Raw genomic sequence first — 26,965 nt, 5'->3', positions numbered from 1 at the left:
GCATCCCGTATCTATTAGGGCCTCTCTAGGTTCTCCATTGATTGATATTTAGCGATGATATGGTGGAGCCCTATGCCCTTCTGGGGTACAGAGAAGGGTCTAGTTACCCTCACTTCCATGGGTTCTTCTTTCTGAGGGCATATCCGGGAGATATGGCCAAACATTCCACAGTGAAAGCACTGTGGTCCCGGGTTAGGTGGGGGTTGTGGGATTTGGGATACTGTTCCTGGCAAGATGGTCCCAGTTTCTGCTTTCTTTGGGGCGGGATGTCTAAGGTTCCTGGGAGCAATCCCCTTTTCTTGTTGTCTCCATGGGGTTTCTTCTCGTTCTTTCTGTATCTCTTGTGCTCTGCTAAATGCGCTGGCAATCTCCACTGCCCTTTCTAGTTGAGTGTGTTGTCGTACCTATTTCTGGATGGGAGGGTGTAAAGAGGATAAATATTGTTCTAGGTACACCTTCTCCATTATCTCTTTCTTGGTAGACGTAATGGGCTTCAACCACCTATCCGTCATATCTCTTACTCTGTAATAACAGTGCTCTAGGTGTTTCATGGGGACCCTCTCGTATTTGTCTCAGGCGGATCCTGCAGGTCTTTTCGTCTACACCCGAACACTCTAGGATGCTTCTTTTTACTTCATCATATGGGGTTATCCGAAGGGGATTGGCTGTTTGATACACTGCTTGTAAATCCCCTTATAGGAGGGGACCCAAATATTGCCCCCATTTATCTAGAGGCCAGGTGGCAGCCCTCACCATTCTTTCAAGATTCGAGAAAAAAAATCTGTGTCTTCCCCACTGACATTTTTGCATAACTACTGAGGGAAGGGTGGTATGAGTCTGCTGTTGTCCGAGGGTATCCGCTAGTTTACCAATTACTGTCTCTTGGGTATGACTTTGCACAGTAAGAGTCTTATGCAGTTTCTCTCTGTCTTCTGCTACGGACAGGAATTTTTCCATTATTTTTCCTAGTTTCTCCTTGTTTTCGGCCATCTTATGCATGACTGCCTCCATTTCCATCCCACTTCTGACACCACCTATGGTGGTGTGGGTCAGAAATAGGAACTAGGAAGCCTGATGTGTTTCTCAATTTTAATGATGTATTTAAAAAAAAAAAACATGAGATGTAATAAGGTTCTCTTCTGGAGTTGTAGTTCTGGTGTTGGTATCACTGTTCCTTCTCTCCTGGATTTCCGTTATCTCTCTTCTGGTGTCCATCACCAGGTGGCTCAAAGGAAAAAGAAAGGACGGTGAGACTCTCGGATCTTACAGTTTAAGTGTCAGGAGGTTGCATAGTATCCGCCACCACATCAAAAGTGGTGGTGGGGGTGGTTTGGTTCCTAACGGTCACTATGGCTAAATGCTCAAAAGAGGAATAATGGAAAAAAACAAAATGTCTCGGGTACCCTGGTCTATTCCTTGACCTCTGTTCAGGTCACTAATTAGCTGTAGACAGTAACATTATCAGTACACCCAGGCGGAAATGGCAGTCTTTAGTCTCACCCTTTTTTATTAGTAACAGCTCAAGATACGGTTCCAACACTCATAGGGGAACCGGGAGAGGACTCGGTCAGATTGCATAACTGGTTAACATCCATAGGGAACAAACTAGATCCTCCCAAGTGCGGTATTTGTGCGTCCAAAAGGAAAAACCACAATGATCCCTGGTTCTCAAAAGACCTGGCGGATCTCCATCCGCATTGTAAACAGCTTGAACGCAAGTGGCGAAGGGGATATGAAGTAACTAACCTGCAAATTTTTAAATCATTTAGGAAACAATATCATTTGGCTATCAAAGTTGCTAAAAAAGAATATTTTCACAATCGAATCACCATGGCAAAGCATAATCAAAAAGAAATATTTAAAATTGTAAAATCTTTCACAGATCCTAAAGCTTTACACTCCGTGATCCCTCCGTCATCTACACTTTGTAATGAAATTGCACTTTACTTCGAAAACAAGGTTAAGAGCATTCAAAGGAATTTTGTGACTTATAGACCTCAGGACCTCTCCAATGGAAAGGTATTAGATCATAGAATGGACAGTCCCGCCCTTCAAGCATTTCAAACTGCCTCATTAGCTCAAACGAAAGAGGCTATATTAGCCTGTAAATCAGGTTCGCCTGGACGCATGTCCTCCAACTTTTTTACATTATATCATTGATGTTGTGAATCCCCTAATCAATAGAATAGTGAATTTCTCCCTTGCCCTGGGCATAGTACCCGATGAATGGAAATTTGCTATCGTGAAGCCCCTCAAGAAAAAACAGAACGTTGAACCATCTAATCTGTCTAACTATAGGTCTATATCCCTTTTACCAATTTTGGGTAAGATCACAGAGAGAATAGTCTACAAACAACTCTCCAGCTTTTCTGAGTCTACATCTATTTTTCATCCCCGCCAGTCTGGTTTTCGTCCAAAACACTCGACAGAATCAGCATTACTCGAGATATCAGACACCCTAAAATTCATAACGGATAGTGGCAGGAAGGCAGTCCTGATCCTTTTGGATCTGTCTGCCGCTTTTGATACCATCTCCCATGACATCCTGCTAGCCAGATTAAGATCATGTGACATTTCTAACCTCGCAATGGCATGGATTATATCCTTCCTGTCAAACAGAAAGCAGGTTGTCTCTATGGGCTCCTGTCTATCATCTGAACGTAACGTATCTACGGGTGTCCCACAGGGGGCTTCTCTTATTCCTCTCCTGATTAATATATATATGGCTCCACTCATCTTATTGATCTCGTCCTTTGGGATCGAAATCACATCTTATGCTGACGATACCCAACTAATTCTGTCATTGGAAGAGAAATCGGCGAAAGCCGAAGAAAATGTTAAGGCTTGTTTTACGGCAGTCATCAAATGGATGAATAACAACCATCTCTGCTGTAACACTGATAAAACAGAAATCCTTCCTATTGGAAAAATAATCTCTTCCAACCTAAGGCCTGGTGGCCAGACGATACTGCAGCCCCCCCTTCAACGTTAGAGGTCGCAAAAAATCTGGGAGTACTGCTTGACTCTTCCCTTTCATTCAAACCCATGTCTTAAAACTAACAGGGACTTGTTTTGGCCTCATTAAAACATTGAAAAAAAAATTCAATCTAATCCCGCTAGCAGCAAGGAAAACGGTAACAGTAGCTCTTATATTATCACGCCTAGACTACTGTAATAGCCTCTTGCAGGGATGAATAAAGCCTCCCTGAGGAAACTTCAAGTAGTTCAGCATGCAGCGGCCAGATTGGTCCTAGGGCTTCCACGTAGAGCGTCTGCCTCTGCTGCATTGAAGACTCTGCATTGGCTTCCGATCCATAAAATAATCTTGTTCAAATTATTGTTGACAACCTTTAGAGCATCTCGCTGTTTGGGCCCTGCTTATCTTTCCACTAGATTTAAATCATATACCACAACAAGGACACTCAGCTCTAGCTCTGCAAATCTACTTACCATAACTAGGTTCAAATTGTCAACTAAAGGAGGGAAATCAGCAACGGTCTTGGGTGCAAAGGCGTGGAATAGCCTGCCAAAGGAACTGAGAGCGATTCAACAGGAAGAGCTGTTTAGAAGAGCCCTAAAGACTTGGATGTTCGGATTAACAGATGTTTGCTCCTTGGCCCTGATTTAGCCTATATTGTTACAGCTGTTCTTAGTTATCTGCAGTGCCAGGAGACTCCGTTAGGAGTGACAGTTGCGCTATACAAGCCGCACTTTTCATTTCATTAGCTATAGACAAGAACACCTTGCTCACTCCATATCTGGGTATATTGTCTTAACTGCCCAGAAGAGATCTCTGTACACTTACGTCAGTGCCGATATATCTTTAATCAATATTGTGAATAATGTGACCAACAGAACATTAAGCTTGTACTTCTTCAATTAATCTCACGCACCTATGGATTAGTTGATACTGTCCTGGCACAATACGGAGTGGACACGCTAATCAAAATGGCAGGTACTCTTGCTCGGTTATTGGCACGCAAAGTGCAAGTTGCGGCTTATATGAAAATGTGGGGATTAGATCCGTTAGCCCTTATGTCCCTCCTGCACCCTCTGTTTAGTTGTTTAACCCTCCCCACACCCAAGAGGCACCCTTCCTGTTGATGCTGAATCCGCCCTCCCGCCCATGTTCACTCACCACCCTGGCCGCAACTCTCCTGAGTTGCGGCGTCCTTCTCGCACCTCCTGGGGAAGGGGGGAATCCACAACTCTTCACACCACTCTTCTTCATCTTGGACGTTTCCTGTGTCGCTGAACCGTCTTCTCGAGGTTTCCTCTGCTTTTCCGTCTTCAGCACATTCTTCTCCTTTCTCCTCCCTCTCCGTGTCCTCCGGGTCTGCCTTTTCTCCTCCTCCCAGCATTCCTGATTGGTCCTCCTTCTGATAGCCACCTCCTTCTTCCTGCAGTGGAGAGGTCAGGAGCAACGGATTAACCCTTGCTTTACCCTGATGTTCTCCATATTGTGGCGCTTCTACCTCCATCCCCGGTAGGCAACAGGGGTTCGGGGCAGCAGTCCCAAGGCCTTTCTCACAATATATTAATGCTACAATGAAAATTAATGTTTTATTGTTTCATTATTAGAGTTAAGATGTATGTTTCTATTATGATGGACTTGGAATTACGTATCATGCAGTCTTCTAGTTGGCATTGAAGTTAAACCAGAATTTGCATGAAAGATTCGGATAATGTTTTCGATTGAATGCTTCTAGGTCAGGAACAGAAGAACGAGCTATGAAAGGCATAATGGATAACGTCCTTGCATGAAGAAGAGGAACAGAAAGGGAGGTCACACAGTTATATACTAGGACTCATGTTAGGATTGGAGAACTGTTGCTATGGTTACTCATTGCCAGAGGTTGCTGGGATGTGTAGTTTATTGACTTTTTCTGCTTATAAGAAATGTGGTCTTTTAAAACGACTGCTATAGTTAATAAAGTGAAGAAAGTTATGCATAATCCTCGCCTCCTTAATAAAACTGAAACTTTCCTTCTCAATAGGTAGGAAATTGTAAATGTTCCCAAGTCCATGCTTACTGTGCCGACCCAGTGACTTTTTTGTTACTAATTCTGGGACTTGTAGCTGTTGCATGCAACAAAACAGGATGATTCGTTATCAGTAAGTACTATTCTTCCATGCTAATGTCTTTGCTGAAAAGATAATGTCATTGAAATGTTATACAGTTGAAATGTTGCACTCTGAATGGATTTTTATGATTAGTGTTGACATTCCAGTATACTGAAGAATTTGATAACGGGTCTCTCTCTGTATTGTAGGGAATTACCAAAAGTTCAAATAAGTCGGCAATTCCAGCTTAACATCCTGCAGTGAAGAAGAAGAAGAAGCTGAAGGGACGTCACATGATTATATGCTATGGACTGTTATATGATTGGACTATGGTTACCATGGAGACTGCTCCCCTATGGTTCATGGGATGTGTAGTTTGAAATGTTTTATTGGTTTTTATTTGATGTTCTTTAAATTCTGCTATGCAAATAAAGTGAAGAAAAATATGCATGAACCTCACCTCCTAGTCCTTAATAGAATTGAAACTTTCCTTCTTGTTAGCTAGGAAATGTTTCATTCTCTCTTTATTGAGTAGACCCTATAATCTGCACTATGATAAGTAGGCGGGGTTAAAAGATGCTATTTAGGTGGGTTGGGCAGAGGAGTAGGCGGAGCTTAGGGCAATGGGTGTGGCTAATTTTCATATAATTCATAGCTGTGCTGTAAAGTGTACTTGGAAATTGTTTTCAAATGTTGGCAACTATGTGATACTTAAATAGTGGCAATTGGCGCTGGACTGACCACAAACGTGTTTCTTTATTTATTTGTTGAGTACGACTTCACACCTCCTGCTTCTGTTGCTCGTGGAGCAAACTTTGCTTATGTTAGGAAAATACTCCACCACCGCTATAGTGCGCAGTACGGTCTAGAAATAGACGTTCTCTGCAAAATTAACTATGTCCAACATGCTCACCGAGCCCGGGCGACGAAATTATCACTTGATTTGTTAAAACTAGAATGAAAATTGCCGCCGTTTCCAGATGGCTGCTACCTACGTTCAAAGGGAGAGGATGTGATCCGTCGGCTGTGCTGCCGCCTCTGGTGCAGGAAACCAGGGGTTCGAGCCTCGAGGTCGCGTCCACATCCTGTGATTCTGGGCAAATCACTTAATCTCCCCGTGCCTGAATGTGTAATGTAAATACGGTGCTATGTAAAGTGCTCCAATACCTTCGGGTCGAGTTTGCACTATATAAATATGCAACAACAACAAAAAACAAGCATTTACAATGCAATCGTCTCGGCATTGTTAAAGTTAGAGCTATTGGCATTGCTCATGACATTATTTTTGTTTATGTTTTTGTTTTTAAAACATTTAAAGAAACGGCATTGTTATTTACAATGTCAATAGCTTAATCACTCTCAAATGCGAGACCTATTGCATTTGCACCCACACAGAGCCACACACAAAGCCACCCACACACACAGAGCCACCCACAGAGCCAATCACAGAGCAACCCACACACAAATAGAGCCACCCACAGAGCCACCTACACACACACACACACGCAGTAGCGCACTGACCTATTTACATTATGTGGTTTTCCGCGACTGTATAACATCGGCACAGCAGGCTTTGTAATCTGAATATTTCTTGATTAAAGAATACTAAAAACAAATTAACCTCAATATAGATCTCACTATAAAGTGCAAGTGACTATTTACAGAAACATAATTGTCATAAAACAATGGCCAGCAAAAGATTTTTAACCAATCCCACAGTTCTGGCCTGAGGTTTCTAAGGCTAAAAAGAAACATTTAATTACATTTAGCAGCATCTACAGGATAACAAAGACCCATGCAAGTGAGCCCTAGATATTGAAACTGCTTCAATAGTATATAAAGTTCTGTGATCTAAGAGGATAAAGTGCTAGGTATGGTACAGGACTGATGCTAAAAATAAGCAGTTCGTCGTTGGAATGGTTGGTCTGTCTAACTATAGGCAGGAGAATTTGGAAGATTACATAAAAATATCTCCCTGGCGAAAAGTACATCTGTGTCTTGTCTACCACTAATACTATTGGGTAAATAAGGTTGCTAAATGATTTGCACTTACAACGTTCTTTGAAGACTGCAGTGCTAGGGGTGTTATTAATGCCAAACACGCACAGGGACAATAGAAATGTACCACTCTAAAACAAGCATACTCGAGGGACAGAGGTTAAAGTACTATAGTAAACAGCTTAATTTGAGCCGGTGCTTTCGGGTGCTTAGCACCTGCACTTTTTTTTACAGGGCCGGGACTACTGCTTTTTCTCCAGTTGGTGGTGGTCCCGAACTGAAAATGTGTCAGGAATCCCCTCCCGCACATGGATTCCCTCCCACGATGCCACTGCCGTGAACCTGGTGCGCTTGGAGGAGAGCGGACTACAACTCCCAGAATGCCCTCCGGCAACAGTGCCTTATGCAACTCAAGAGTTCTGGTTACATAACACCAAGGGTAACGCCTAGTTTTCGTGTTATGCAACTCAAGAGTCATGGTTATACAACGCCAAGAGTACTACTTAAGGAGAAGATCACTGGGACTCGGCGTCGGATATTCTGATCTTTACCGGAGTACCTGGTTGAGGTACACGGACCCGTTGGAGAGTTGAGCGGCGGAAGGAACATTCTAAGGAGCGGAGGAGAGGTGCTGCGTGTGCTTCCTGCCCGTGTCCTGTCCCGTTCTGAGAGCCGTATTCAACGTCATTGGGCACAGGTACCGTTGGTCGAGCCGAAGCTCCCAACGGCCTGACAATTGGAGAAAACGAGGTGGGTGCGAGCCGAAGCTCCCCACCCTCGTTACTTGGGTAAACACACGCCTAGAGCTAAGACGCTATCCAGGAGGTGTTTCCGCGTCTTAGCCATCGACACTCGTAGGAGAACTGGGATAGGTAGAGCGGCTGCTCCCATCCATTCTCTGCATCACCTTGGGTATCATAACTTAAACCCGGATACAAGAGACGCACACTAGGAAGTGTTCCCAGCGTTTTTGTGTTGTGGCAGTACTCTGGGGGATACTGGTAGAGCGGCTGTTCCCAGGTGGTAGAGAGCCCGGCCGGGTGACTCCCACGTGCCCCCCCCCCCTCCCTCCCCGAAGATTCCACAACCTTGGAACTACCCTTCACAGCGGTCGAGTGGCATTGTCGGCCACTGCTTAGCACTGTGCCCTCCGTTGGAGCATACCGGGTCCGGTGTGCATGCGGAGGACGGTTAGACGAGCTGTGAATGGGTATCGTACTTTAACTGGTGATTCCAGTACCGGTATTCTTTGTTGTCTGTAGTTGTTTATCTGTTTATTAAATCATCCTTAAACCTCCATTTCTCTGGTCCGTCGTCTGTTGGTCCCAACCCCGAGAAAGCCAGGACGTTACAAAATGAAATTAAAAGATTTAACTCGTTGGTATATTATGTCAGCACTTTACTTTCTAAAAGGGACGTGGAGGACTACTTTCCATGATTGGCTTCGGCTCATGTCACCCTTACTACACTACTGGAATGACTAATATAGAGGGTTCAATCGAAAGTGCGGCATAGCTCAGAGAGTTAAGGCTTTACTGCTTTAATTTGTATGCAGTCTGTATGTCAAAGGCTCGACTTCTAGCAAGTCTGAGTCGCGTTTCATTTTTCCAAACACATAAACATTAAAAGTGTTGTTCCTGGTTATATTATCATCTGAGGCCGCATACATAATGCATAAATAACTGGTGCACGGCAAGTATACATGGACCAGCACAGAGAAACAACCCAGGCATTCAGAAGCGGCAGGCTTCTGAAGAAAATGTGAGCCCCGGCACCTATTCTTTTACAAATTAAGCACTGCTATATTCCTGGTGGGGGCAGGATAGTTAAGACTGCCTCATTAAAACGAACATCCAAGACAAATAAAACCAGAATAAAAACGATAACATTCCTCTAGCCGCCTAACCGCTGTTTTCACGGGTAGTCCTTTGTTCTTTGACCTTTAACCTCTTCGATTACAACAGAAGTAGAAGAGCTGGTTATGTAAAACAAACACAGGGACCTTGGAACTCTGTTGCTCTAAACCAGGGATACTCGGGGACGGAAGTTACGCATATTACAGTAAACAGTGACTTATTCTTTTCGGTGCCTTTGCTTTAAAGCAGTTTTGTCGCTTCTCCTGCTTCCAAACCCATATGCAGCCCCTCCAAGTCTCTTGCTGGTGTCCTCACAGAGACGTCTCCTCTCCCTATTCCCGCTGGGGGTCGCACTGCAAAGCACTCTCTAACTTCCGTGACGTCTTTGTTGCCACAGTTAGCGGCTGTCCCTGGGGAGGCTCGCGCGGGCGGCTGGTGCTCACGCGTCATCTTAGTTCAAGCGTCATCACGTGGACGCAGGAAGCCAAATCGCGGTTGCTGCGGCGACGAAGGTTCGTGTAGTTGATACAGGACACAGCGTGCGCTTAAGACACGGAAAGAGGGTTGAATATGTGCGCTCTGGATGTCGCCATCTTAAAATATATCGACGGACTTTTCATGAAAGCAATTCTCAGATATGAAAATAGAGTGACAACGGAGGACCCCTGCCTAAGATTGGTATAACAACACGGGGGAGAAGACCAGAGCAGCAGCCGAACACGGGAGCCAAGAGCAGGGGGAGAGGACGCCATTAACACCACCGCCTTTCTCCGAGGTCAAGCAAAAATGCCTCGGAGAAACGCAGCGGTGTTTTCGGATTCAGGGCGTGTTTTTTTTTCTCTCCTCTTGCCATTGGCTGGAATGTTTACATTCCATGGGAGACAAAGAAAGAAAAAGCACGCCCCGAATCCGAAAAAGACGGGGCTTCTTTGGAGAGACAAAGCTCTTCTCCAATGGCTGACCAGCATTTAAGAGGCCAGCCAATGGAGAAGAGGGAAGAAGAGGGGCGGGTTAAAGCCCCACTTCTAAAACGTTAAATCTCGCGACCGAGACTGCGCAAGCGCAGCCTTCGCTAGCCGAGACCTAAAAAGTCCTGATCTACGAAAGCCCCGTCGTCTCTTTAGTCCGTCTTTAATTACTATCCCCACCACCATCTTACTTCTAACAAGTTCCCATTTTAAGACATAGAAAAAGGACATCAGTGTTAAAGGCCTTCGGAGCCCTTAATTTACTGGCATAGTAAAATGTCTGTTACCTATTGTTTTTCAAAACCCTCCTCGTTCAGTTGAAGACGCCGAAGCAGTTTTTTGGAATAACAAGTATATAAAGTTCAGGATAAAGTAACACCGTTGTCTAGGCGCAAATTAGATCTGCGATATTTCTCTAGTCTGAACTACTGTAATTGAGCAGTCGGCTGTGCATTTGGTTGGTGCTCCATAGGTGGCGCTCTCACGCTCGCTTTGACTTGACGGCGCTCTTGCCACCTTCAGCTCTATCGCCTTTCCCCCTTCTATCGCTTTCTGTGACCGCCTCTCATTCCATTAGCCGTGCGGGAGGGCGAGTTACGAACAACCGCCGAGCCTCAATCCCTGAGCAGGAGACAACACACTCCCACCTTTCAGGCGGAGCCACAGCGGTACGGACCGCATCAATAAGCAGGTAAGAGATCCTTGCTGACCATCTTGGGCGCATAGGTCAAGTCAGCTCAAGGCCCACGGAGCGTGCAGCCACCAACGGACAAAGGAGGCTGCAGCTCTTGAGCCGCGGAGAAACCCCAGCCTGTACCTGTTTACATTGTTGTTCTGCCGTTGCTTCTTTCAGGCTCCGTACACGGCCATTGGGTGATGATACGGATGGCGCCCATGGTGTGGTAGGGCCTTCATCCAGGCTGTTGTTCTTCCAGTCCGAGGGCCCCTTTACCCAGTCTGCAATAGCAGACCTCCCGCCATTCCCACCGATTCATGAGACGGCTAACCAGTATTCCACGAATCTTTACAGTCTGTCTGCCATCACATCCACGCATTTCGAAACACTGCCCATTGGGTCGTTATCCCCGAGCTTTCCAGTACTAGAAATTTAATTCCAAGAGGAGCCACTGCAGGATTTGAATTTGTAGTGCTTTCCGAAAGATTACGTTTATGGTCATCCTTGTATCCATGGAGCGCCTGTTATGAAGAATTCCACCACTCGGTCTGGTTTAAGCCATCGTTATTCATATAAGGAGTAGACCTGTGCAAACAGGTACAGCCTTCACAAAGTACCATCGGAGTCTGCCTAACCGTTCCCCTAGAGCTGTGGTCTTCAAGCTTTTTAATGCCGCGCCTCAGAATTATTTTATTAAATTGGCAATGTTTATATATGTCTATACATATTTAAACACTACAGCTACGGTCTGTTCCTGTTTTTAAAATGCAATCAAATACATTGACAACATGCTATTCTGGTTAGGCAGGCCTTACTTACACATGCAATTATCCACAGTCTGACTAATAGAAGTGGGGTTTTTTAAGAATATTTGGAGCCTTTTGACACCTTCTCCATGCTAGGATGTAAATAGCAAAATATGTTAGAATTGCACATATATGCATTTGTGTCATTTTACCAGCTATACAATAAAATACACAATTTATTATCGAGGCAAATTACCAGATATATAATCCTTCAACCACACGTACTTGGGTTTCTGCCTCTCATTAAAACAAAAGAATACCCTGTGACTTCCCACTCTGATACTCTGAACAACCAAACCACCTTCTCCAGCTGAGTCTCCCATACACTTAGTTTTTTTTACAGCACACTGAATGGCGTTCTTTATTACTCTGAAGCGCTCAACCATATCATTGCTGCTTGTGTTGTACAATGCAGTTGTACTCAGCTTAATACCTATTCTCTCAAAGTATTCTTTGGGTTTAATGGATGTAAATTGCACCCCCTTATCACTAAGTACATTTGCTGGAATACCTTCCAACAAAAATAACTGATCTAGAAATGCAAAAACTCATTAGTCAACTTTCTCCACAGTTTTAAGAATAGGCTGTAAGAAAGTGCCCTCCTTTTGCATGCTTGCCCCCACTTTTTGCTGAATTGCTGATGTACTTTGACTGAGTGTGCCCTGGGCTCCTGCCAAACGGGTACCCAGGGCCTATGTTCTTTCCCTAAAACTGCATCGAAAACAAAACCCAATTGCCACTCTCTGGCCACAGGTCATCCCCTGGTAAATGGTACCACAGGTACTCGGAGCACTGTGACCAGAGAAGGACTGTAAGGGCTGCAGCACTTATTGTGCCACCCTTGCAGGCCCTGTACCTTTACACACACTGCCTTTGCATGCTGCGTGTTTCGATGCAGAACAAAGTGAAGAGTGGACATGGCACACATCCCTTTGTGCCATGCCTCCAACCCACTGCCCTGGCACAGTTCAGCCACCCCTCTAGCTGGGTGCACTATACCAGTGGTGAGTGTACAGGTGCATGAGCCCTGTACCCCTACAGTGTCTAAGCCAATTCTTAGACATTGTAAGTGCAGTAATGCCATTAAGAGTATATGGTGCTGGAAGTTTACCATAATGGCTTTACTGAAAACTGAGTAGTTTATCAAACTCCTCAGCACATTAAACCCTCACTGATGCCAGTGTGGGATTTAATGAAAAATGCACACATAGGGCATCTTAGAGATGCCCCCTGAATAATGTCCTAACACTAGTGTCCAGGCTGAGTGGCTGCTCCCCAGTTGTCACCACCAGACATGTCGTTGGACCCCTGGGTAGAGAGCCAGCTACACTCTGGGGTTTGAAACAATGCACATCCATGGAAGAGGTGCCAAGCCTCCTCCGACAGGATCCACGAAGGCGAAGCGTCAAAGGCTTCCCGCCTTTGTGAGCTTCCCCAGGCCATTTGCTGCTTCCAGCTACTGGTCCCCACAGGTTCTGACCCCCCACTTTGGGCGGGAGAACCGACGGGAAAACCAAGTGAGGAAGGGAGATGTGCCCACCTTTGCCAACTCCACCCCTCAGGTGGGGGAGGCGAGGTGAAGCACAACTCAGTCCCCGCCATCTTGTAGGACCCATTGGTCCCAACCATGACTTATCCGTAAAGTCCTTAAATCTAGTATTTAGGGGCACCCCCGAACCTTGCCTCCTCAGACAAGAAACAACCAATTGGGCCCCCCCCAACCTGCAGAATCGAAATTCCTGTGTCCTGCAGCCAGCAACCTCAAGAACCAAGAGGACCTGCCCTGCCCTGCCTTCCAAAGAAAAGACTTTGTCCCCTGTGAACACCGACTTGTTCACCCACAGACTGTCATTATTTACTGATTGAGTGTGTACAACAAATGCTTAACACTACCCTCTGATACAGCCTTAACGCTCGCCCACACTACCACAAATGGAGAGTAAGGTACTATTTACTTTTACCTCTGCCTACGTTTGGGGTTCCACTTGACTGTGTACACTATACCTCGTTTTTGTATAGTATATACAGAGTCAGCTTCCTACATAGGCCATCTGTACAACATATCTAAACTTGTGTTCCGTTCCTATTGATCCCATAATGTTAATAGCTACACACTCGCATGGGGAATTAAGTACATGACTTGCGCAAATTGGAGGTCTCAACGTGACTAAGGATTTGTCAGCTGTTTTATAGACCTCACAGTCACAAACGTAGATCTCTTATTTCTGTGTCCATCTCAGGCCACCAGAATGATGCTTGAACGGCCTGTTTAGTGTTGACAATGCCAAAATGTGCACAATGACGTAAATTCACCACTTATTTCCTCAAACCTTTTGGTGGAATTACTCACCCCTCTCCATATGTACTCTTCCCCCCCCCCCCCCCACCCACCCACACACTCAAGTTCCTAGCTCATGAAAGGTTTTTATCAAGTTTCCCATTTCTACCTTGCTTGGCCACACCTTGTCAAGATGTTCACTAACCTTGGTCAACACCTCTTCTGTGTACTCTGCCTTCCATATGTCTCTTTTGATACAAGTGTCTCCTTGGTTATTTACATATGCAATTTGGTCGGATTTCCCAAATTCATCTTCACACATTTCCGTTTAGGCATTATCTATAAGGAGCCAGCAATCACATTTTCTTTGCCAGGAACAAATGATACTTTCTAATTGTATTGTAGTCCTTCAGTCAGACAATTTCGCCACCCTGGCTGATGTATTGATGGTGTCTTCAGGTGTAAGCACTTTAACTAATGGTTTCTGATCACACCTTAATGTGAAACATTTTTCCCACACAAGCACTGTAAAATGATCTGTTGCCCAAACACAAGTCAGTGTTTCTTTTTCAATGTTTTTCTTCTGTAGGTGATCTGGAGCCATAGGCAACCACATTTTGCTTCCCATCCCTCTCCACCTGGGTTGGACAGTATCCAACCTCTTGCTGCTTGCTTCTGTGGCAATTACACTGTGTGCATCTGGGTCAAATCTTTTTAATGAAGCCACATATGTTATGCACTCTTTCACACTACAAATATCCGACTCGCAATCAGGTGACCAATCAAACTTACTCTTATTTTTTTTTTAATATTTGGCGTATGCTGTAAGTTTTGCCATGAAGTTTAAAATCTACTTTGAGCAGACTTCTGCAAACCTATAAATGGCCTGAACGCATTCTTCCAGGTAGAGCTGGTGCTCTGGAAATGGAATCAATCAGAGTAGACTTAATGCCATCACCATTAATTACTTGCCCTAAATGGGTAGCGCTGCTCTCCACAAATGTACACATTGAATATTCAATGATGAACCCAAAATTCTCAACTCTTAATCCAAAATGTTGTCATGCTCGAACCTGTTTTTCCCGTACACAAGTATGTCATCTTGAAAAAAGTTTGCACCGAGATGTTACCAAATAATTGGTGCATTAGCAGTTGAAAAATGCCAGCCACTGATGCCATTCTGAATGGCATCCTCCTAAATTGATAATACCATCTTTGTGACATAAATGCAGTATACCCTTTACTGTTACTAGACCATGGTATGTGGTGATACGCAGCAGATAAATCAGTCGATAACCACGTGCCCCCTTTTAGCAACAGCATTTCGTTTATCTTAGGCAGGGAAAATTGGTCACCTTTAATGTTGTTGCCATGGCATAAATCAACGCACAACCTCAGTTTACCGTTACTCTTACGTGCCACCACCAGAGGTGAAACCCATGAATGCCTCTATTGGTTCTATTCTTCCTGCAACCTCCAGTTTGTTGGCTACATCTTCTCTTAATGGTAAGAAGATGTTTCTAACTTTATGCATTTTCAGTAGAACCCCTTCCTTGAGTCTGATTTTATGTTTGAATCCACACAGGATGCCAATATTTTCTCAAATACAGAGTGATTTTAAAAAACAACTATTGTATCCCCTACTTTCACACCATCATCCATAACTAATACCTAATACCTGTATCTACCATTTGAATCAAGGATAATGTGTTAATAATTCTTATCCAACCAAGCACAGATGGACCCTTCTCAGAAACAGTTTCCCATATGTACTACGATTTTTAAGTTCAAATTTGAACCAACAGCACCATGTCATTTTGAGGAAATAAATTTATCCTTCGTAACAATCTGATTGATAGGAGGAAATAGTTTCAAACCCACTTTATCCACAAAGTACTCCCCCCCCCCCCCCCCCCCCCATACAGCTTAATTTATAATAGTATGAGGTGAGCTGGAATCCGCATAGATTTTGATACCAACTCCCCCAATCTTTATACAACACTCAGGCTTGTTTTGCTCAATGAAGCGTTCATCTATAACACTCAAAACCAGTTTTGTCTTGAACTCTGAACAACATTCTCATCTGCCTCCATCAGTACTATTAGTGTCACCATCGGATTCTTCATTCTCTCTTACACATTTAGCTGATTTTGTTCTCCTCCTGCATACCTTTTGCTTAATGAATGCCACATGTGCTATACTTCACTCTTTAGAAGGACATGATTTCCCAAATGCTCAGCACTTCCACGCCTATAGCACTTGGGTGGTTCTTTGTATACTCTCATACTTCTAGGTGTATTCCCTGCATATTTCTGTTTTTGTTCTTTCTTCTTTTTAGCAACCATCTCGGACTGTTCATATACCTCTTTCCTCAATGCACTCGCACATCTACTAGATGTCTGCTTTGCGCAAAATTGCAAGCACGGCATGCATCCCCATTCATACATAGCCTTAAATTGCAGGATTTGAGGCATGCATAACCACCTGATCAGATTTTCTACCAATAGCACAATCTGTTGCCATGTTTCGTAATTTTCTAACCTAGTTGTTGATTTACTCTGACTTCAGTTGTGTTTTTTTTTTTTTTTTTTTTTTTTATATAAACTTGCACCTTGTTATACGAATCCAAACCTTTGGGGGCAAATTGAGTATCAAAATTATCCAACACAATACTGAAAACATTACTATCACCACTTCCTGTAACAGTTTTGTAAATTTGGTTGTAAGTTTTCAGTACTTGTGGGCCCAACGAACGCAAAAGAATGTGTTTCTTGTGTTCGAGTACATTTTACCATAAAAATCAGTTTTTTCCGTATAATTAAGGAAGTACTGTTTCCTTTCAATCATCTCAAAACCGGGTCCGATCCTATAAGATCAAAATGCCTGCAGAGAGCATTATGCAAATGTTTGCTGGCTCATTATAAAAAACAATACAGGACACAAATGAAGATACATGTATATTATGTGGGATTGTTCAGTGTATGTCAAAATGTAATAAACCACTGTCCATTCTTCACCACATAATAAATATTTACTCCTTTATCAAAATTATTTGTACAATTTCTTGTTCTCACCGTAGAGTTAGTATTTCAGATAAAAACTCCTCTGGGCACTCGTGAAACAAGCTGGCTTAATATCCACATCCATGGTGAAATGTGTTGTAAAGTAAAGCGAATACGAAGATTTTGCACATTTAAAGCAAAACGCTGTACTGATGACTCCTTAATTTGTGCACAAACTTTTGCGAGCGTTCACACTTCACCAAAGGTGGCTGTCTGCTTACACCATCGCGTTGTGTTGCTGTCGTCTTTTGCTGTCCAATTTGATATGGCCGCTATATGCCGTGCGTAATCATGTCTTCTGCTCTTATTATGCCTCGCGCAGCGCCTTGCTACTTCTGTTAAGCCTCGCACAATCACGTCACATGCGTGTAAAGCAGTAGCGGCTTACAGATTCAGTTGCGCGGCCAGGATAGCTGTATTAGGTGCGTGAGTCGAGATCTCCCAAGACAGTGGAAACCGATTCAGCACCAAATAGAATACATTCAGTAGTAAGTTACTCGCAGTTTTTCTTGCCAGCGTATGCGCCGATGATTAATACACCTGCTTTCTCTGTGGTTCATGTTCGCCCATGAATTTTGGCACTGTGAACCATTCTGTGCGTGCTCATTTCTTCCGTGATGTCCTCCAGCTTGTTGCCAATTTTGTTATGAAGAATTCCACCATTTTTTTGTAAAACCGTTTTTATTGCAGAACAATAATATCAGCAGCATACATTCTTACTTTGCCTGCATCGCTTTTATTAATGCCATATGTCCCGTGGCCATTTAGACAGCCGTACACAGCTCAAGAGCCCAGATCCCGGAGGCCGAGCAGCGATGTTCAGGGTATCATTATGCTGAAATATATTTTGAACTTTAATTTTGCCGCTAACACGGTAGGGTGGCTACGTTCCGCTTTAGAGTTTTCTTCCCCCCCCCCGTCCCCCTCCCTCCCCGCCGCCCGCGACTGCGACTGTTCCCGGTCCTCGCATTTAGTCTGGGGTACAATTCAGAAGTACATAACTATTCACTGTGTTTGTGTGGGTGGAATGCTCCGGGGGACCCCCTCGGACTCGGATGGCGTCCCGTCCTCCTCGATCACACTATTGCGCAGGGCCTGCACCAATCCCTCCCATGCCGTGGCAGCCGCCAGCGCCCTGTCATCAGCCTTGCGAGTCGCTAGTTGGTATCGAAGCGTGCTTTCACTCGCCGCCCATTTCTGTAGCTCCTTGGCCCACCTCCCGTGTGTGGGGCCCGCTTTTGACTTCCAGAGTCTCGTCACCTCCCTTTTAGCTAATAAGAGGCCCATGTCGATAAATCTACTTGTATTCTTGTTTTTGGGTGTGTGAGGAAACCAGTGTAGGACACAAACCGCCTTGGTGTATTGTAAGTCCCTGTCCGTCACCTCGGTCAGCATTTCGCCTATCGCCCTCCAGTAGTCTTGCAGGTGAGGGCAGTCCCACAGCATATGCCCCAGCTCCGCTCCCACCGTTCCACACCTAGGGCACGCCGCATCTGCCACCCCGAAATACTTCCCAAGGTTACTCGGTGTAAGGTAGGCCCTGTGGAGGATATAAAAATGTATCAGCTGAAAGCGTGCGTTTCTGGTACTTTTCCGAGCTCGCCGCACTATCCCCGCCCACGTAGCGTCAGGGACCTGTCTGCACTTCCAGCTCCCATTTCGCCTTTAGTGCCGCCAGCGGCCGCAGAGTCTCACGCAACATTCTGTAGTACAGACAAGTCACCGCCTTATAAGTGCCAGCAGACATCATGGTGTACTGGCAGGCTGCGGATGTAGTGGGTTCCAAGAGCCCCGCTCCCCAATGCGCCTGCATCGCACTTGTCACCGCCGCATGCATCAGGTAGTCTCCCCTCGGAAGGTCGAAGCACTCTTGCAGCGTTTGGTAAGGGACCAGCGCTCCCTCTTCGTATAAGTCACCCAACATTTGGAGGCCCGCCTCCTCCCACACCTGCAATCCCGACCAGTCTCCGCCATGCGGGAGCGCCGTTACCATTCCCAGTGGGATCTCCGGCGCATACGGTCGCCGCACCCCGGCCCGACGTTGCGATCGATTCCAGCATTGCCGGAACGTCTGCTCCTCCAGAGATAAGTCTCTGATAACCAGCCTCTGCTGCAGCGTAATATACGCCAGTACATGTCGGGGGGTACCCTCCTCCCTGTCCTGCTCCGGCAAGGACAGGGAGGATCGCGCAAGGATTCGCTCCGCTCCGTCCAGTGCCTCCGCCGCATTCTCCAGGAACAGGAGCAGATCATCTGCATATAAGGAGATGAGTTGCGGGGCCCCTCTATAATCCAACCCCCTGTAGTAGCAGCCTGTTCTGGCCTCATGAAGAATTCCACCATGTATGTTCAGCATTCAAGACGGTTCATTTATATAAGGATCGGACGGGTACAAACAAGTACAGCCTCCACAAACTACCATCTGAGTCTGCCTAACCGTTCCCTTCGAGATTCCACACACCCATCATACAATTCTCTCATCCATCATCACCCCTCCCCACCTCAATATTCCAGTATCCTATAAGGAAGTATTCTTGACATAACAGCGACTTATGTTGAGGTTGTAATCTGGAGACTAAGTTGCTTGGCATATATTTACATTTAGAAGATGATGGGTACAGTTAAAGGTGATGTATGTTAAAAAAAAAAAATGCACCGTGAGAAAGAAGCCAGAGAACGAGGACACATTAGCAGAATTTGACAACATGTGAATAAAGTCCAAAAGAAAAGTTTAAGATACAGCAATAAAGATGTTAAAGTAGAGGACGACATTTATTAAACAAGCATTGGCATAGCCAATAGGTTTCGCCTTTCGGGACCTTATAAGTTTTAGCTATGCAGGATATTATCCTGGGTGCATATTTTGCCAGGGATTGAAGAGCCATACAACAAATAAACACACCGATAAACACATGCGTGCACTATTCAGAGCAAACAGATGGCCATTAGCACGCGTAGGTAGACCGCCATGCTTGCAAAGTTTTACACCCACAGGCAGAAAGAATACACAGATACACACAAACATACCCCATACAGCTCCTCCCATGTACACACTCGCACACACCTTTGGGACCTTCTAAGACATTAAAATTGGAGATATAAGAGGTTTACATTTACCACTAGTGTCGTGGTGTTTGGATGTAATTGGTAGAAAAAGGGAGGCAAACTGGTCAGTGTGGAAAGGAACCTCTAAAGAGGTTAAAAAAAGACTGCAGTGTAATTGAAAAGATTTCTAACAGATTTGATTTAAGCTTGCATGTGAGATGGTATATTGTTACTTTTATTCCCCAATGTTTCTTTTTGTTAACGGAGTGCTCTGTGCTTCCTGCACTCAGCAGATAATTAGTTTTCAAGTTCTGGGCTCTGCCGGAGGCGCTGTGATCAGAGCTGCCTTAAAAGCTTTCCAGAGGCAGACCGTCTGGCTGAGACACATTTGGTTACAAAGCGAATCTGTTGAACAAGTTACTTACCTTCCGTAACGCTTTTTCTGGTGGATACAGTATCTGCCTGTGGATTCCTCACCTTGTGAATATCCCCTGCGCCAGCAACATTCGGAAACTTTTGTAGCAGTCCACGCCGATGAGGTCGAAGACGACGTCGCAGAGACGCAACTCCGCTGACGTCACCGGCTCCATAGGAAGACCTCGTCGGCGTGATGACGTCAGTTCCGCCCTTTTTTCCGTGCCTTTGAGGCACACGGACGGACTGACAGCAATATATACACAGTATACACAGTACATGATATGCAAAGTAACACACACAGTGTGGAGAATAAATAGCAAGGCACAAGAAAAAACATAATGCCTTTGACAGTAACAAAACACATTTGAAATACCATCAATAGAATTACAGGTATAGAAGGATGGACAACGGGGAGTCGGGTGGGTCAGTGAGGAATCCACAGGCAGATACTGTATCCACCAGAAAAAGCGTTACCGAAGGTAAGTAACTTGTTCTTCTGATGGATACATCTGCCAGTGGATTCCTCACCTTGTGAATAGATTCCACAGCAGTTCCCACTCCCGGAGGAGGGTGTCCACCCTTCTATACCAGAAAGTCCTGAAGGACGGATCGCGCAAAGTGTCCGTCCCTCCTCACCTCGGTGTCTAAGCAATAATGTTTTGCGAAGGTGTGGAGGGAGGCCCAAGTTGCCGCCCTACAAATGTCCTCCACAGGAACACCCCTAGACCAAGCAGACGTGGAAGACTTTGCTCTAGTGGAATGAGCTCTCAAACCCTCCGGAGGTTCCTTACCAGCCAGGGAGTAGCAAATCTTGATGCACAAGACAATCCACCTGGAAAGGATGCGCTTGTGCACCGCTCGACCTTTCCTGCAGCCAGCAAAGCCCACGAAGAGCTGGTCATCAACCCTGAAGTCCTTTGTCCTGTCCAGGTAGAAGCTCACTGCCCTCTTGGGTCCAAGCGGTGAAGCCGCTCCTCCTTGGAAGGGGGAGGATAGAAGGAAGGACGGGTAATGGACTGCCCCAGATGGAAGGGAGTTACCACCTTAGGCAAAAAGGCAGCCCTGGTCCTGAGTACCATTCGTTCAGCATGAACAGTCAAGAATGGGGGTTTTGAACTCAGAGCTTGAAGCTCACTTACCCTCCTTGCCGAGGTGATTGCAATGAGGAATAACGTCTTAAAGGACAACAGCCTCAAGGGACATTTGTGTAAGGGCTCGAAGGGAGAACCCATAAGATAAGTTAATACAAGGTTTAAGTCCCATTGAGGCATAATAAAAGGAGTTGGAGGAAACTTGTTTGTAAGGCCCTTTATAAAACGAAGAACAATAGGTGATTTGAATAATGACGGCTGATCTGGCAAATAAAGGAAATCCGACAAATATCCTTTCACAGTAGCCACAGCAAAGCCTTGCTGAGCAAGAGAAAGGGCAAATTGTAGAATGTTAGACAAACGAGCCTTCAAGGGATCAATGGACCTCTCTCCGCACCAAAGCACACATTTAGACCACCTATATGAGTATATAGATTTGGTGGAGTGTCGCCTGGCCGATAAAATAACATCCACCACATCCGGCGGGAGAGAGAAAGAATTCAGGTTGCCCCGTTCAATCTCCAGGCATGAAGGTGTAAGCTCTGGAGGTGGGGGTGTAGAACCTGCCCCTCCGACTGCGAGAGGAGGTCTGCCCTCAGAGGGAGACGGAGCGGAGGGCACGAGGAGAGGTGGAGAAGATCTGTGTACCACACCCTTCTTGGCCAACCCGGGGCCATCAATATAACTTGGGCCCGGTCTTGGCGAATCTTCCTCAGAACCCGAGGAATCAAGGGTATGGGAGGAAACGCGTAAAGGAGTCGTGAGCCCCAACTCATCTGAAACGCATCCCCCCAACTCTCCCTGCATCGGATACTGGAGACTGCAGAATGACGGGCAGGGAGCATTCTCGTGAGTGGCAAACAGGTCCACCCGAGGAGTCCCCCCCCCCCCCCCCCCCCCCCCCCCCACACATCCGACGAACTACCTCCGGGTGAAGCCTCCACTCGTGATCGGCGGAGAACTGCCGACTGAGACTGTCCGCACGTACGTTCAGCACCCCGGCCAGATGATTTGCCATTAGACAAATCTGATGGTCCTGAGCCCAGGACCATAGACGCAGGGCCTCTCTGCAGAGACAAAGAGACCCCACTCCTCCCTGTTTGTTTATATACCACATCGCGGTAGTGTTGTCCGTCAGGACTTGAACAGACTGACCGCGAAGGGAAGGGAGGAAGGCCTTGAGCGCCAAACGAATCGCCCGCAATTCCGGAAGGTTGATGTGAAGCAACCTTTCCTCTGGAGACCAAAGACCCTTGATCTCCAGATCCCCCAGATGAGCACCCCACCCTAAGGTGGATGCATCCGTTATCACTGTTGTCACCGATGGAGGTAGATGGAAGGGCTTTCCTTGGGACAGATTGCCCTCCACACTCCACCAAGATAGATCCGCTGCAGCTTCTCTGGAGATCCTCACAGACTCCCTGAGATCTCCCTTGTGCTGATACCACTGCTTGCGGAGACACCACTGGAGCGCCCTCATGTGCCAGCGTGCATGGTTGACCAACAGGATGCAGGAGGCAAACAGACCGAGCAGGCGAAGGACCTTCAGAACTGGAACGACCGCTCCGTTGCAAAATAAAGGAATCCTTTCCTGTATGTCGAGAATCCTTTGAGGAGGAGGGAATGCTAGACAAACAGTAGTGTCCAGTACCGCACCTATGAACAGGTTGCGCTGAGAGGGCACCAGGTGAGACTTGGGCACGTTTATCGAAAAACCCAATTTGTACAACAGCTGAGTTGTATCCTGCAGATGACGCAGCCCCTTCTCCGGCGACTCCGCCTTGATCAGCCAGTCGTCCAAATAATGGAAAACCGAGGCCCCCGACCTTCTGAGATGGGCTGCCACCACTGCCATCACCTTCGTGAAGACTTGAGGTGCCGAAGTAAGACCAAACGGAAGGACAGCAAACTGATGTTACGACCCTACCGTAAACCGGAGATACTTCCTGTGCGACTTCAGGATGGGGATGTGAAAATACGCATCCTGCAAGTCGAGCGACACCATCCAGTCCTCCTGATTCAGCGCTTGAAGAACCTGCGCAAGGGTGAGCATCTTGAACTTCTCCTGTTTCAGGTAAAAGTTCAAGATTCTGAGGTCCAGTATCGGACGCAATTTGCCATCCTTTTTGGGGATCAGGAAATACCAGGAGTAGCATCCCCGACCCCTCTCCTGCTCTGGAACCACCTCTATCGCACCTTTTTGAACCAGCTTCAGGACTTCCTGTAGGAGAAGACGGTGGTCCTCCGAGCAAGCACCTTGACAAGGAGGGTAATTCGTAGGGAACTCGCAAAAGGGAAGGGGGTACCCATTTTCTACAAGATCCAGAACCCAGAGATCTGTAGTTACAGACTCCCAATCTTGCAGAAAATGGGTAAGCCGGCCCCCCACAGGACCAGCACGATCCGGAATGGCGGATCTAGGGCTGCTTTGCGGTGGTGGGAGGGGCTGAGGAGGAAGAGGAGGAGGAGAGCTGACTGCCACGTGAGCGACCCCTGATTCTTCCTCTGTAACCTCTAGACGAGGAACCTTGCTGCTGCTGGGTCTGCCTATAGGTTCGAAAAGATATCCTTCTGAACCCTCTATCTTTTAAAAGACCCCCTCGACTGAGACTGCAGGCCCAGAGATTTAGCTGTTGCCTTGCAGCATCTGCCTTTTTGCCAAACAGGCCAGATCCATCAAATGGCAGGTCCAAAAGAGTCGATTGCACATCCTGTGAAAACTCCGAAGATCTTAACCATGCACTCCTTCTTGTGGCGACAGAAGATCCCATGACTCTCTCCACCTAATCCGCTGTGTCCAATCGACTCTGGATCACCTGGCGTGCAGCTGCCTGGGCATCCGACAAGATCTCATTGAATCCAGCCCTATCCTCCTCAGACAGTTTCGGCGCCAGTTTCTTAGCCGAATCCATAAGCGCATGCACATATCGTCCCAAGAGGCAAGTTGCATTTGTCGATTTTAAGTGCCATGCTGGCCGATGAAAAGACCTTCTTGGCCGACTGATCTAGTTTCTTAGCCTCTCTGTCACCGGGCATCTGAGGAAAAGCACCCCTGGACTTCCCCGAACAAGCTGCCTGAATCACCAGACTCTCAGGTGAAGGGTGTGATGTTAAAAACTCAGGGTCCCCTGGGGCTGCTCTGTATCTCCTAGCAACAGTCTTGGAAACCGCAGGAGCAGAAAAAGGCTTACGCCAGACCTCTAACACAGGGTCAACAATAGCCTCCATGAAGGGCAGCAATGGCTCTGACACCGCCGTAGGAGAATGCAAAACCTCAGTTAATATATTTGACTTAAACTCCGTAGCTGGCAACTGGAGATCAAGCAGCTCTGCAGCCTTCCTGATAACCGCATGATACGGCGCTGCATCCTTTGAGGGCTCATCTGATGGAGGAGTGATCTCCCACTCCAGAGACAAATCCAAACCACTTGCGTCTTTTAGCTCCTCATACACCTCATCTGACTCAACCAACTCTCCCTCTTCAGGTTCAGCTTCCTCCAAAAGATACCTCCTTTCATCCACCACTCTCTGTGCTTTCCTTCTGGATCGAATCCGACGGCGCCGGCAGCGGCGTCGAACGTGGATCCACAGGAGCAGCCGGTGTCGAACGAGGTCGAGCCGGTGCCGGTGAAGAGGGAAGCGGAGTCGATGTCCTCGGCGCCGGCAGATGCCAAGACTGCGTCGCTTGAAAGAACGGCATGAATGGAGCTTGAGGATAGGCCTGCGGCACTCCCAAGTTAAAAGCCATTGGACCAATCGGACCCGCAGGTGCACCAGTGGTATACATGGCCCTCAAACACCCCATACATCGCATTCAGATAGTGCGAGGGGTACTGACCTGGTCCAGGGAAAGCAGGGTACTGGTCAGGCATCACCGGACTCGGGCCTGCCGACGGTGGAATAAGCGGCGTCGCAGGCTCACCCGGGACTGGAAGATCCTCAACCGGGGCCGGAGATGAATCCGCAGCCGGAGATGAAGCCGGTGTCGGGGATATCACCGGAACCGGAGATGAAGCCGGAGCCAGCGAAGCCACCGGAGAAGAAGGAACTAGAGGTGAGGCCGGGACTGGAGAAGGAGACACGGATTCCCTCCGACGCCGAGCTGGCGACTTCGACTTCGGAGCCGAACTCTTATCGGAGTGATGCCGTGAAGAATGCCTCCTCTTCTTCTTATGCTTCTTGCCTCTCGAAGCATGTCCCGAAGTCGATTTGGACGCCGACCTCGACTTTCTCCTTCCTCTCTTTTTTTTCTTTCTTTATCCTGGCGATGAAAAGCTTCACCTCCCTTTCTTTAAGAGCCTTAGAACTCCTCTTCCGGCAACAAGAACAACCATCCACATCATGGTCGGACGAGAGACACCAAACAGTCTTCATGTGGGTCTGTAATTGACATGTGCTTGCCACATTCCTGACAGGGCTTGAAGCCCGACTTCCTTGTCGACATATTTCTCGAAAGAGAAACCCAGAAAAACACAAAGCAACAGTGAAGCTACCAACAGCAATTCCCGAAATCCGTTGGCGTTGACGGCGCGGAAAAAAGGGAACTGAAGTCATCACGCCGACGAGGTCTTCTTATGGAGCCGGTGACGTCAGCGGAGTCACGAGCGGAGCCGTGTCTCTGTGACGTCGTCTTCGACCTCATCGGCGTGGACTGCTACAAAAGTTTCCGAATGTTGCTGGCGCAGGGGATATTCACAAGGTGAGGAATCCACTGGCAGATGTATCCATCCGAATCATTTTGCAGCATTTATTTTGTCATCCTGATAATTCTTAAATGCATTTATGAATTAACAGGCTGACCGAAGAAGTGTTGCAAAATGGAACGGACACCCTGTGTAACCAAGAGTGTCTCAGCCAGCCCGACTACCTCATAAGTCTCTGGAAAGTTAAGAAGGATTTAGCAGAAGGGAGCTGCAAAGGAGATACAGCGACCCCTGCCCCCTCCTCCAATGGCCACGCCACAGAGCCCGAGAGGCAGCAACAGAGGAGCAGGACATGTCTGCAGGATAACATGGAGATGTTATGCAATGTCTGGTAAAAACAAAAAACGCAGCACACAATTATATCATCCCTGATACAAAAAAACATGGCTAGCCTGATCTATTCGTAACAACGAGCACTGCTAAATACAATTCTGCTATTCCAACACCTGCAGAAGAAACCTTTGGGTCTAATGAAAAAAATTAGCCAGTTTAGCCATAACATAATGGTTTTCTACCATTCTCAATGGCATGAATGCAGGAGATCACACCAGTGGGCAGAAAGTGGGCTGGACATTTCCAGATGTTCGTCCCGTCACCCCGTGGGTGCAGAGAGCTCGGCGGGACACTAAATCACGGGTGGCATATGGCAATGTTTTCTCTGCCTCGCCATCAATCATTGGTGGTAATTTATACCCACAGTGCATTTGTAGATTTAACAGCCCATGAAAGCGTGAGCGAACACACCGCCCAACAATGCATCAAGTAATTTAAACTTAACTTGCAGCAAAGTAGAGAATGAATTTGGGCAGGCTGCCGACTAACTACACGGTGGTAATTTACAGCCTGTAATTCTGCCAGATTACCACCAAAAACATAAAAAGGCTGCGAGACCGTAACAATAAAAAATACTTTGCAGGCACTCTAATTCATGATAAATGCTTCACACGAGTGTCGTTTTATTTTGGTATCCTTTTCCCCATGCGATACTTGCCAAAGTGGTA

The 26,965-nt window shown here is 46.5% G+C and overlaps 1 protein-coding gene and 1 long non-coding RNA gene across 5 annotated transcripts in view; both read left to right on the top strand.

The window, feature by feature from the left end:
- The window catches only part of LOC146776171 (uncharacterized), a 64,242-nt gene extending 58,840 nt beyond the window's left edge, over positions 1 to 5,402 (top strand). Inside the window, exon 3 of the long non-coding RNA XR_014972139.1 lies at positions 5,274 to 5,402. This is a non-coding gene — a long non-coding RNA (uncharacterized LOC146776171). The remainder of the gene's footprint in view (positions 1 to 5,273) is intronic.
- Positions 5,403 to 10,412: 5,010 nt separating this feature from the next.
- LOC146776170 (uncharacterized) overlaps positions 10,413 to 26,965 on the top strand; it is a 160,745-nt gene continuing 144,192 nt past the window's right edge. For 2 of the 4 annotated variants that reach the window (XM_085638316.1, XM_085638317.1), the window contains exon 1: positions 10,413 to 10,577. The gene's annotated coding sequence lies outside the window, so the exon portion shown is untranslated. The remainder of the gene's footprint in view (positions 10,578 to 26,965) is intronic. The other 2 variants (XM_085638318.1, XM_085638315.1) reach the window with 1 other exon arrangement.

The sequence above is a fragment of the Triturus cristatus genome, chromosome 12, assembly GCF_964204655.1.
Source record: "Triturus cristatus chromosome 12, aTriCri1.1, whole genome shotgun sequence".
Taxonomy (NCBI): domain Eukaryota; kingdom Metazoa; phylum Chordata; class Amphibia; order Caudata; family Salamandridae; genus Triturus; species Triturus cristatus.
Note: the sequence above shows the minus strand (reverse complement) of the source record. Positions and strands in the feature narration are given on the sequence as shown.